The sequence below is a fragment of the Papio anubis genome, chromosome 6 (assembly GCF_008728515.1).
Source record: "Papio anubis isolate 15944 chromosome 6, Panubis1.0, whole genome shotgun sequence".
In the NCBI taxonomy this organism is placed as follows: Eukaryota; Metazoa; Chordata; class Mammalia; order Primates; family Cercopithecidae; genus Papio; species Papio anubis.
The window spans coordinates 28,620,284-28,631,685 of NC_044981.1; the positions used below are offsets into that span (position 1 = coordinate 28,620,284).

Below are 11,402 nucleotides of genomic sequence, written 5' to 3' on the forward strand. Positions count from 1 at the left end.
TCCAGCCTGGGCGACAGGGTGAGACCCTGTTTCAAAAAAAAAAAAAAAAAAAAAAAAGGGCATAAAAGGCATACAAAGTCTAAAATCGGAGGAACAAGAGACAACTGATGGGGGAAAAGAAAAACGGAGGAGATTGCAATGGGAAGAGTGGTGGGGAAATCCGTGGGACAGTTTTCTTATTCTCTGGGTCTGTCCCTTGACCAAGGAACAGCTCAAAAAAGAAGAGATCTGAAGAAAATTATCTGTGGTTTCTTTTCTGTCTTTTTCTTTCTTGCTTGCTCTTCCAGAATACTGGGAATTGTAATCAATGTGATTGGGCTTGTTCATTTGGTGCCTTGTTTGTTTTTCGGGTTTTGGAATTCTGAGCCAGTCTGTGCTTCCCCAGCCTCTTTCATTTTGTCTTTCGTCTCCTGATACAGCCACCGAGGATGGCGTCAAAGCCTTAGAGCAGAAATGAATCAATATTAAAAGCAAAACAGAGCTTGTTTTCCTTCGTTTCCATGTGAATTCGAAGAATTGATAGAGAATGGAAGTGTCACAAAACAAAATACAAAACAAAATTGAGGCGAGTCATAGACAGGACAGACTTGGTTTTGCAAACAATGACACAACCAGGAGAGGAAAAAAGAAAAAGAAAAAGAAAAAAACCCTGGAGGTGCCGGGGATTGAACCCGGGGCCTCGTGCATGCTAAGCACGCGCTCTACCACTGAGCTACACCCCCCTCGCACTTGTCTTGTGCCAAAATATTTCTATGACCTGTTCCTATATTCGGGCGGGCTAAGAAGCTTCACTGCGTATTGTTTCCTGGCTACCTGAGAGAAGGAAAACTGAATATTATATCGAAAGTCCCGTGCTGGGCCTGGGATCTCCCACTGCAGGTCACCCTCTCGGACGCCAGCTCGACAGCCACCTGTCGGGGTTTATAAGGGAGCCGTCCTGCCTGGCTGCCCCCAGAGAAAGGTCTGTGATGGAGGGATCTCTGCCTTGAAAAGTTGCCAGGAAACTGCGAGCACAATGCAGGAAGATAAAAAGAAAGCCCTAAACTCCGCCGTGGGAATTTAGGTCCAAGTGGGAGAGAAGACAGGAGGCGAACTGCAGATCGGCTTGGGCCGGTCGTAGTTACTGCCCCTGCAGGTTCCCGCGCACAGCCTCGGGGTGGAGAACCTGCGCACGCTGAGTTTCGCGGGCTCTGAGGCTCGGGTGGTGAGTCGCGGAGATACGTACTGCGAAGAGAAAGCAGCGAGGACGCACCTGCGTTTATGGCGCCACCTCGCGGGGGGAATCCTCCACGGAATAAAAAGTATGCAGAAGCAAGGCGATTTATGACTGCCTAAACTCTTCGTGCTCCTGGAGAGTTCTTAGACCTCTCCACTCTTTGGCACACCGGCAGGCGCTTTCTGCCGTTTGCCAAACCTTGGTACGACAGTCAATCCAGAAATGAGCTTCTGGAGCAAATCCTAAATCCCTTTCTGTCTGTTTTCTTCTGATTTGCTGTCACCTTTAAGGGACCTGTTTCTCCTTGGAAACCTGAAAACAACATCTAGCCTATAGTACCTCCCCAGGTCCAGGGCTGGCCCTCCCGACCAGTCAGAGCCAGCTGGACTGTGCTTCTAGAGGTGGACAGACCGGGGAAACGGCATACTGTATACGTACAATGCATGGGCCACAGGCGACCCTATGACCCAGAGATTAAAGAGACTTAGACTAAGTCTTTTGACTGGGTTCAGGTCACACTACTGCCAAAACACGGCACCTCGGCATTTGAGAAAACAACAGAATTTGAGAAAACAACAGAAGCAGTCTTTCTCTGGGCGGGCCGTGAAGCGGGCCATGAAAGCTAGCTGAGCTTCTCATTGAAGTAGGTGATAAGACTGTCATTTCAGAGGGGAGGAAATGTACCTGGAGGAAAGAAATGAAGACACAGAGATGCCAAGGGGAATCTGAATAAACAGGCTTTGCTAAGTTCATCCCAGTTTATAACCATTAGATCATACCCCCTTTTGTCCAATTATATTTCTATGGGACTATCCACTTCTTCATCAAACCTAAGCATAAAAATACAGAAAGTCCTCACTTATTGTCAGCTGGTTCTTGGAAACTATGACTGTAAGCAAAACAAAACCAATTTTACCATAGACTAGACTAATTGATACAACAAGAGTTAAGTTTCTATAGCAAATTTCAGGTCACAAAAACACCAAATTTCTAAATAAAGACTCCAAACACTTCTAATATTAAATATTGAAAAAAATGTGAGCTACAGATAAAGTTAAGATTAATAAAAACAAATAATATAATTATTGACCTATTTTTGGTGAATCAGTGACTGCAGTTCTAGAGGTGGTGGGTTAGATCAAGGAATAAATGTTTGCAAAACATCAGTTGTAGAGGGCAATTCCTACTAACACACAGTTCAAAAACAAGAATATGGCGGCTGGCTGATTGCTTTAGCACCATATCGTTTACTATAATGCATTTGTAGGATTATGGTATGCTTCCTGAATTTTGATTTTACAGTAACTTGTATTCGTTCATGTATTTTTCAACCTACTTACACCAGTTCAAGGTCCTGGGTGGCTGAAGCCTAATTCCACTCCTCAGGAGGGAACCCACGGTGGACAGGTAGCCATTCCATCGTAGGGCTGGCTCATACACATAGGGCTGGCTCATGTTTTTCTGCCCTAGACCTTCCTATGAGTGCTTTTGGGACAACACTGCAGGAGTCCCCAGAGGTGAAAATTTACCCGGGAGAGTTAATAAAAACAAGTATCCCCAGGCCTTACCCCAGAGACTGAGATGCTGAGTGCTTTCAGAGTCTCCAGAAAAGGGCCCAGGAATCATTATGGGGTCACAGATGTCGCAGCCAGATCATCTTCACATCTGTGGACTCTAGTGTTATTTAATATTTCCCAGTTGAATTTGATACTCAGGCAAGTTTGAAAACCACTGGGCCTGAAAATCTAGCCACAACAACAGAAACTGAAACTAGGATCTGGGGAAAGTTAGCAAGGGGAGGAGAAAGACTGGAAAGTATTACAAGAAAAACTTGGGACTGTAACGTTTCCCCCAAACTGGGAAGGTCCCGGAAGATCAAAGACAGTCCAGCTTAATAAGCAGGTGAGTTTAGTAGGACTTAGATACAGGGTACTCCTGGGTGCAGCAGGACAGCTGTAGACATCCATGCTGCCTCCTGTCTTTAAACTGTTTTTCAGTTAATTTTCTGGCTTTTTGCCTACTGTGTTTGAGCAATGAGACTGTTTTTCTTGGGAGGTTCTCAGATACTGTCTGGGATGTTTGTTCTCAAGGACACCTGCTCCTCTGCTGGGCATCGTGGCCTTGGCTCACCACCGGGCCTTCAGGGTTCAGGGAGTAGACATACACTCTTAAGTAACATGGTAGGTGATCTGTCACACTACAGTCCACCCTGCCCCCCAGCTCTTACATTCTTTCTGCCAATCTTGTGCAAGACTCCCTGTGCAGGGTGCAAGGAAAGAACCATACAGGTCTATAACGTATAGCCGTGGCTTGTGCATACAGGCCATATCTACAGTATACGTAGCAGCACAAAAAGCAGAAGCTAACTACAATTATAATGTCTATTAGCAAAACATAATTCCCATAACTAGGGAAACTGTGTAACCAATTTGAAAATCATTAAAAGAAACCTAATTAGGTTATATCATAGATCTGAGTTGACAAATGGTTTAAAGTATCTGTGACATTATTCTCTAAATCAGGGAAATAGGTGCAACAGGTAGCACCTAGAAAGGCACATTTTGGGTCTTTGTCACGTTGGCGATTGAGCCTCTAAGTGGAGGCAATCCCTAGTGAGCCCAGGTTGCATTATCAGTGCTATTGTACACGTCACTCCAGTTCTGTCAGGAGAAAGGCAGAGTATTTTAAGGCATATCACTATTATTTGATAGGGAGAGGTATCTGACTGGTTGTTGACTGCTTCGGAAGTTGCAGCTCAGTCTAGAAAGACATTACCAGCTGCCATGAGTAGCAGAAACAACCTATGGGCACAAACACAGGTGGTTAGTAGGAACCCTCATGGGCGTATTCACTCCTGGCAACATTATTATCATTGTGTTTTCTCCCATTGGCACTATTAGGGATGCCACTGCGGGCTTCAGGCCTGGACTACGAAACCACACATGGCTTCTTTTCCAAGGACCAGCCATAATAGCGAATTGATAAGTTTCCAGCCTTGCCCATGCTATCCATACTATAATTACTCCAGCAGGTATGGGTGCTGCCATGTGTTGATAAAGTAAGTCTCTCGGAACTCTATCAAGGAGCACAGCTTGGACCACTGCCTCTATGGCAGTTATCACGGCACCCTCCAGTACTATAAAACTAATCCAGTATGGAGGCACATTCCAGCTCCGCTTCAGGTCCCTGTGGCCATCACTGCCTGGCAGATCCACAGGTGTTCTCAGGAACCTGTTTCACCATCTGCCTCAGGAGCATGGCTCAGTGTCTTGGAGGTAACCCTGAGAGTTTGTGGGACATGTCTTACAGGCCTTGCCAACCATTTATGAGGAGTGATGTCATGTGTGCTAGTGGGTGACTCATTTAAAGTTTGTATGGCTTTAGGGAGATTCTTAGTCCAGGAACTTAAAGAGCCATCCTGAAACAGTGCACACATCTGGGTCTTTAACAGGCCATTCTTTCTGTAAGCCCTGCCTCTGTTGGATTGTGGTGGTAAGTGGAACTTCCAGTCTATGTTTTCTTCTTCTTTTTTTTTTTTTTCTAAGAGAGAGTCTCGCTCTGTCGCCCAGGCTGGAATGTAATGGCGCAATCTCAGTTCACTGCAACCTCCGCCTCCCGGGTTGAAGCAATTCTCCCACCTCAGCCTCCCAAGTAGCTGGGACTACAGGCGTGCACCACCACGCCCGGCTAATTTTTGTATTTTTAGTAATGATGGGGTTTCACCACGTTGGCCAGACTGCTCTCAAACTCCTGACCTCAAGTGATCCGCCCGTCTCGGCCTCCCAAAGTGCTGGGATTACAGGCATGAGCCACTGTGCCCGGCCCAGTCTATGTTTTCTTTTGATGCCCAGTGTTGGATATCTTTGCTAGACCCATCAATGTATCAGGGCCTAGAAGATATTGGCGGGGTACCCTTATATATGGTGGTTGGCCTTATAGGTGGCTCCACTGCCATGTTGGCTCCCTCCCATAACTGAGACCAAAACCCTATAGGTACCATTCCCATTGGTTCTTTTGCCCCAAACCTAAATTCATCCCTGTGACATCTCTGGTGATTACTAATACAGCAATGGAGTCTCTAATGCTTGGGCTTGTTTCACCAATATTTTTGTTTTGTCAAATGCCTCTTGCTCTATTTATGTCATCTCATTTTTTACCTGTCTTTATTAGGGTAGATAATGGGTGGAGTATTTGTCACAGATGAGGAATGAATATCCTCCAGTAGCCAGTAAACCTAGGAAAATCTGGAGTTGCTCTACTGTCTGGAGAGCAGGCTACTGCGCTGTCTTATCAATGACAGCTTTGGGTATGTTTCACATCTTACCCAACCAGGTAACTCTCAGGAATTCGACAACCATGCCAAGCTTCTGTATCTTTTTGGGGTTGACTTCCTATCCCTCCTTCAGGCTGTCCAAAACAGTTTGTAGGGTAGTCTCCAAATCTGTAGGAGCCTCTGAGGTTAGCACGTTATCATTAATATAGTGAAACAGGGAGACCAAGGCAGGCAAAAAGATTATAGACAGCTCCTGTGCAATCATACTGTGACAGATGGTGGGGCTTTGCAGGTGCCCTTGTGGCTGCACGTGGAAAGTCCATTCTTGGCCCTCCTAAGTGGAGGCAAACCGGTCTTGTGAATTTTCAGCTAAAGGAATATTGGAAAAGGTATTAATGAAGTCAGTCACAGCATGGATACTTCGCAGCTTCGGTACTGCTTGCTTTAGCAGTTGAGCAATATTGGATACAGCTGCATGTACAGGGCGTACCACTTCGTTCAGCTAGCGGTAATCCACCATCCTCTTCCCGGCATCACCTGGCTTCTTCACAGGCCACACAGGGCTGCTGTAGGGGCTCTGGGCCAGTCTGACTATTTGTACCTTATGCAGTTTCTGGATTATTTGGGTGATTTCAGAGAGTCACCCCGAGAGCAGGCAGTATTGTTTCATGTTCATTACCTGCAAGTATACAGGTGCCCATTTGGCTTGTTCCCTTTTTGCTTTTTGATTACTCTCTGGACCTGGTCCTTATTGTTATCCAGTTCACTGAGGTCTGCCAATGCTTCCCCCATATCACAGATTTCATTTCCCACTAAGAGGCTCAGAAGTGTGACCAATGCCCTATATTATAAATGCCATTTTTTAAAATTGGAAATGACCCAGACATTCAACAAGTACTTAAAACAATTTTAAGCTTTTAAACTACACAAAAAGTTCACCTGTAAGCATTTATCTCTTACATTTACTCAATTTATTCATTTTTAGCAGTTTACCTAGATTACTCAAGGGAACGAAGACATTAAACAAAGTTACTCATCATTCTGAATTATTTTTCTGTTAAACTGTGAATGTCAGGTGTTCACCTAGGCAAGAACTTTAAACACATGGGCATTTTTGCCAATAACTCAGGAAGTTTAGCTGTTTTCACGGAGCTAACAATATTAAATTAGTCATACTTACCAAAAAATCACACAAAGATTCTGGTTTTGGCTGGGTTTACAGACTTATGGCCTTTATGTCAAACCCTGACACCTTAAAATATCTAGCAGAGGCAAATGTAAAACTAATTGGTAAACTGAGACAAAAACGTATGCTGACAATTCTGAAGACATTTCTATTTTTATTTTACCAATAATTTTAAAGCCAGATTATTTATTAAATATTACTAAATTCATATGAACTTGAAAAGCATTTGGACTTAATTTATGAGTACTCATTTATGTATAAGCCATTTGGTAGTATGCTAGGCATAACACATAATATACATACATACACATAAACACATTTAAGCATGTATATATACACACAAACCAATATCCAACAGCTTTTACTTGGAACCCTAGCCATGAGACAACATCATAAATTTATTATTTTACAAAAGATAGCTGGATCAGGCCGGGTACAGTGGCTCAAACCTGTAATCCTAGCACTTTGGGAGGCTGAGGCGGGAGGATCACCTGAGGTGAGGAGTTGGAGACCAGCCCGAGACCAGCCTGGCTAACGTGGTGAAACCCCGTTTCTACTAAAAATACAAAAAATTACCTGGGAGTGGTGACACACTCCTGTAATCTCAGCTTCTCAGAGGCTCAGGTAGGAGAATCGCTTGAACTTGGGAGACGGAGGTTGCAGTGAGCTGAGATCTTACAATTGCACTCCAGATTGGGCAACAAGAGCAAAACTCCGTCTCAAAAAAAACAAAAAAAAGCTGGATCCAAATTATTTTTCACAAAATTGAGACCTGTTCACATGACTAAACTTTGTTTGCACTGATAGGTAATCCAATAAAGACTGTGGAACAAAATTTTGGGTAAACCAGCTTCTATAGCAGTTTGATTTTTCTTTTTTCTTTCTTTTTTGAGACGGAGTCTCGCTCTGTCACCCAGGCTGGAGTGTGGTGGCCAGATCTCAGCTTACTGCAAGCTCCGCCTCCCGGGTTCACGCCATTCTCCTGCCTCAGGCTCCCGAGTAGCTGAGACTACAGGCGCCCGCCACCTCGCCCGGCTATTTTTTTTTTTGTATTTTTTTAGTAGAGACGGGGTTTCACCGTATTAGCCAGGATGGTCTGGATCACCTGACCTCGTGATCCACCCGTCTCGGCCTCCCAAAGTGCTGGGATTACAGGCTTGAGCCACCGCGCCCGGCCAGCAGTTTGATTTTTCAAATCCTCATTTATCCCATCCCCTTTTCTCTGCTTCAAATGAGTTTCATTGTTTACATTTTAGTAAGAACTGGCTATACTGTGAAGTAAAATCTCCAAGTGGCTTTGAATTAGTGAGTTTTATTTCAACACCAGTAGCTTAATAATGGCATATTCTAATGTTGGGGTGATCACACCCAACACCAGGTCGTGGGGGCAACAAAGTCCGGCAGAGCCAAAGGAATGAGAAAAAACAGTTTGAGAGAGAAAGTGAGACCGGGGGCCATCGCAAGGGTGCATGCTGTGGAGTGTGGAGGCTCCAAAGGACCTGAGCTACGGGCGCCCACTCTATTTATTGGTGCTCAAACAAAGAAACAGGTGGTGAGGATGTGGGGGTTGAAAGGAAATGGTGTATCATGTGAATGAGAAACATATGGCTACTTGAGACAATGGGAGTGCTAGAAGCAAGGAGCCAGCAAGTCTAGCAGACATGCAAGCCCTGCCTCAGCTTCTCCCCCAACACTCAGCTTTTCTCCCAACATTTGAGGCAGGGCGCAGTGTCTCATACCTGTAATCGCAGCACTTTGGGAGGCCGAGGTGGGCGGATCACAAGGTCAGGAGTTTGAGACCAGCCTGGCCAATATGGTGAAACCCCATCTCTACTAAAAATACAAAAGTTAGCTGGGCATGGTGGCGAGTGCCTGTAATCCCAGCTACTTGGGAGGTTGAGGCAGGAGAATAGCTTGAACTCAGGAGGCAGAGGCTGCAGTGAGCTGAGATCACTGCACTCCAGCCTGGGTGAAAGAGCAAGAATCTGTCTCTAAATAAATAAATAAATAGCATATTCAAAATAGGCAGAAACAAAAAATAGAGAAATAGAGAGTTTTAGGAGACTCTTCTTAACTCTATAGTTGCAGCTTAACCATTTGAGATCTGAATTTTTTTGTTGTAATTTTCCCATCAGTTTAAAAAGGTGCACAAGAAAGGACCACACATAATAGGTAACCAGCTGGAGTCCTAAAAAAGCTGGCATTCCTTTGAATTTCTGCGGGCGTTTCTACCCTTTCTCCCGTTCCTGCTCTAATGCTTTCTCAGGGGCCAGCCTTATTGCAACAATAGCACATTTGCTATCCTTATCCTACTTCAATATCTTACCCTCTTGCAATATGCACTTAGTCCCTGCCACATTTTCTGAGTATCCCTATACTTGTGCAGCAGTCCACAAAGGTTGAGCGGTGGAGCAATTCCACCCCACCTGCATGTTGCTGACCACCCCAGGATTCCCCCTGCAGATGCCGTTTCCTGACTCATCCTTTGGTCTCTCAGCTCCTGTTTGTGAGGCCAATTGTTATGAGAAAACTTGGGACTATAACGTCCCCCTAAATTGGGAAGGAGCCGAGAGACCAAAGAATGACTCAGCTTGACAAGTAGATGAGTTTATTTAGGACTTACACACAGGGCACTCCTGGATGTAGCAGGACAGCTCTAGAGATCCATGCAGCCTCCTGTCTCTAAACGACTTTTTTTTTTTTTTTAAACCAAGTCTCACTCTGTCTCCCAGGCTGCCAGTATAGTGCTGTCATCTCGGCTCACTGCAGCCTCCGCTTCCTTGGTTCAAGTGATTCTCCTGCCTCAGTCTCCTGAGTAGCTGGGATTACAGGCACCCACCACCCCGCCCTGGTAATATTTGTATTTTTAGTAGAGACTGGGTTTCACTATGTTGGCCAGGCTGGTCTCAAACTCCTGGCCTCAAGCAATCCACCCACCTCGGCCTCCCAGAGTGCTGGGATTACAGGCGCGTGACACCGCACCCAGCCTCTAAACTGCTTTCAAACTTATTTTCAGGCTATTTGTCTACTGTGTTTGAGTGATGAGACTGTTTTTCTTAGTAGGTTCCTAGATACTCTCCTGGATGTTTGGGTTCTCAGGGACACCTACTCCTTGGCTGCGCACCATGGCCTTGGCTCACCACCTGGCTCTCAGGATTCAGGCAGTGGACATACATCCTTACATAATCTGGTGGGGGACTCATCACACTACAGAAAAGAAAAGAGGAAACCCATGAGCAGCAGACAGGAGAAGAGGTGAGAGGCAGTGTGCTGGGGAGTGGAGACTCAAGGATGCTCAGGATTTGGATGCTCAGATCTGAATGTGTCCCAGGCCCCCAGTGCATCTGTGCTTCCTCCAGGTACTACAGAAGAATGAATGCCCCTTATTCTAAAGTGAGGCAACAGAAGGTGTCAATCCTTCGAGTTCAGTTGTTCACAAAGCGTAGGTGCATCAGAATCATCTGGATGGCTTGTTGAAACATATATTGGGAACATCCATTGGAATTTCTGATTTAGTGGGCCTGGGGTAGGGCCCAAGAATTTGCAGTTCTAACAGGTTTCCAGATTATACTGATGGTGATCCGTGGACCAAATTCCAGAACCTCTTACAAGAGACCCGGCTTGTCTTGCCTGAGACTTTTGTGACTCACTGAGTCTCTGGATGGGCTCAGCATTTTCTCAGGTGCATCTCCTAAATTGTATGTTTGAAGTTCGTTAGTCACATACACCTGCTCTTTGAAACTGTCACAGGGAAGCCAACCCATCTGGTTGTCAGGGAGCAGTGGTAAATGCTCTCACAAGAGGCAAGCCTGCCTAGGGCTGGGCAGCTCCGGTTGCAGAAGGAAACACCAATTTAGCATGTTTGATTGCTTGCTTTTTTTGCCTGCTTATTTTTAGCACATCTAGTTGAGAATCCAAAACAACAAAATAATAAGACAGACCACAGTGAAATGTGTACACTTTACAAGATTCTCAAAACAACAACAACAACAAAGTTTCTGAGTTTAGGAATCTAAGTGGCCTCTACCAAGATCTGAAGTTCAAGTTCTGATCCCTGTGCACCCAAATTACATCTTTCTCCTCCAGGTAGAAAGCTATCAAAATCCAGCTTTTTCCTGGGCACGCTCTTTATAGCATATGCAGCTGGCTCTTCTGCTACTGTCACACTGCTATTGCATAAAAAGGAGTCTTGGCCGGGCGCGGTGGCTCACACCTGTAATCCCAGCACTTTGGGAGACTGAGGCGGGTGGATCTCCTGAGGTCAGGAGTTGGAGACCAGCCTAGCCAACATGGTGAAACCCTGTCTCTACTAAAAATACAAAAATTAGCCTGGTGTGGTGTGGCAGGCACCTGTAATCCCAGCTACTAGGGAGGCCAAGGCAGGAGAGTCACTTGAACCTGGGAGGTGGAGGTTGCAGTGAGCCGAGATTGCACCATTGCACTCCAGCCTTAGCGACAAGAGCTAGACTCCAAAGAGCGATATTCCGTCTTAAAAAAAAATAAGTTTCAAGGGCAGAACTATGAAAGAGCTAGAGTTGTGGTACAATTGGAGAGCTAATGATTCAACATTTTGTTAATCATTGACCTTGTTCTCTGTCCTACTCTAAGGAGGGCATAATGTGTGTCTCCTGCAATCGGTGGTAGGAACAATGCTTAAGGTCTAAACTAGCAGAGACTTTAGTGATAAAAAACAAAGAAGGAACCTATTTGAACTGGAAAAAGAAGGT

At 45.2% G+C, this 11,402-nt stretch overlaps 1 non-coding gene across 1 annotated transcript; it reads right to left on the reverse strand.

Moving 5' to 3' along the window:
* Window positions 1–650: 650 nt before the first annotated feature.
* TRNAA-AGC lies at window positions 651–722 on the reverse strand. Its single transcript has one exon. It is a non-coding gene; the product is annotated as a tRNA-Ala (tRNA).
* Between the last annotated feature and the right edge of the window lie 10,680 nt (window positions 723–11,402).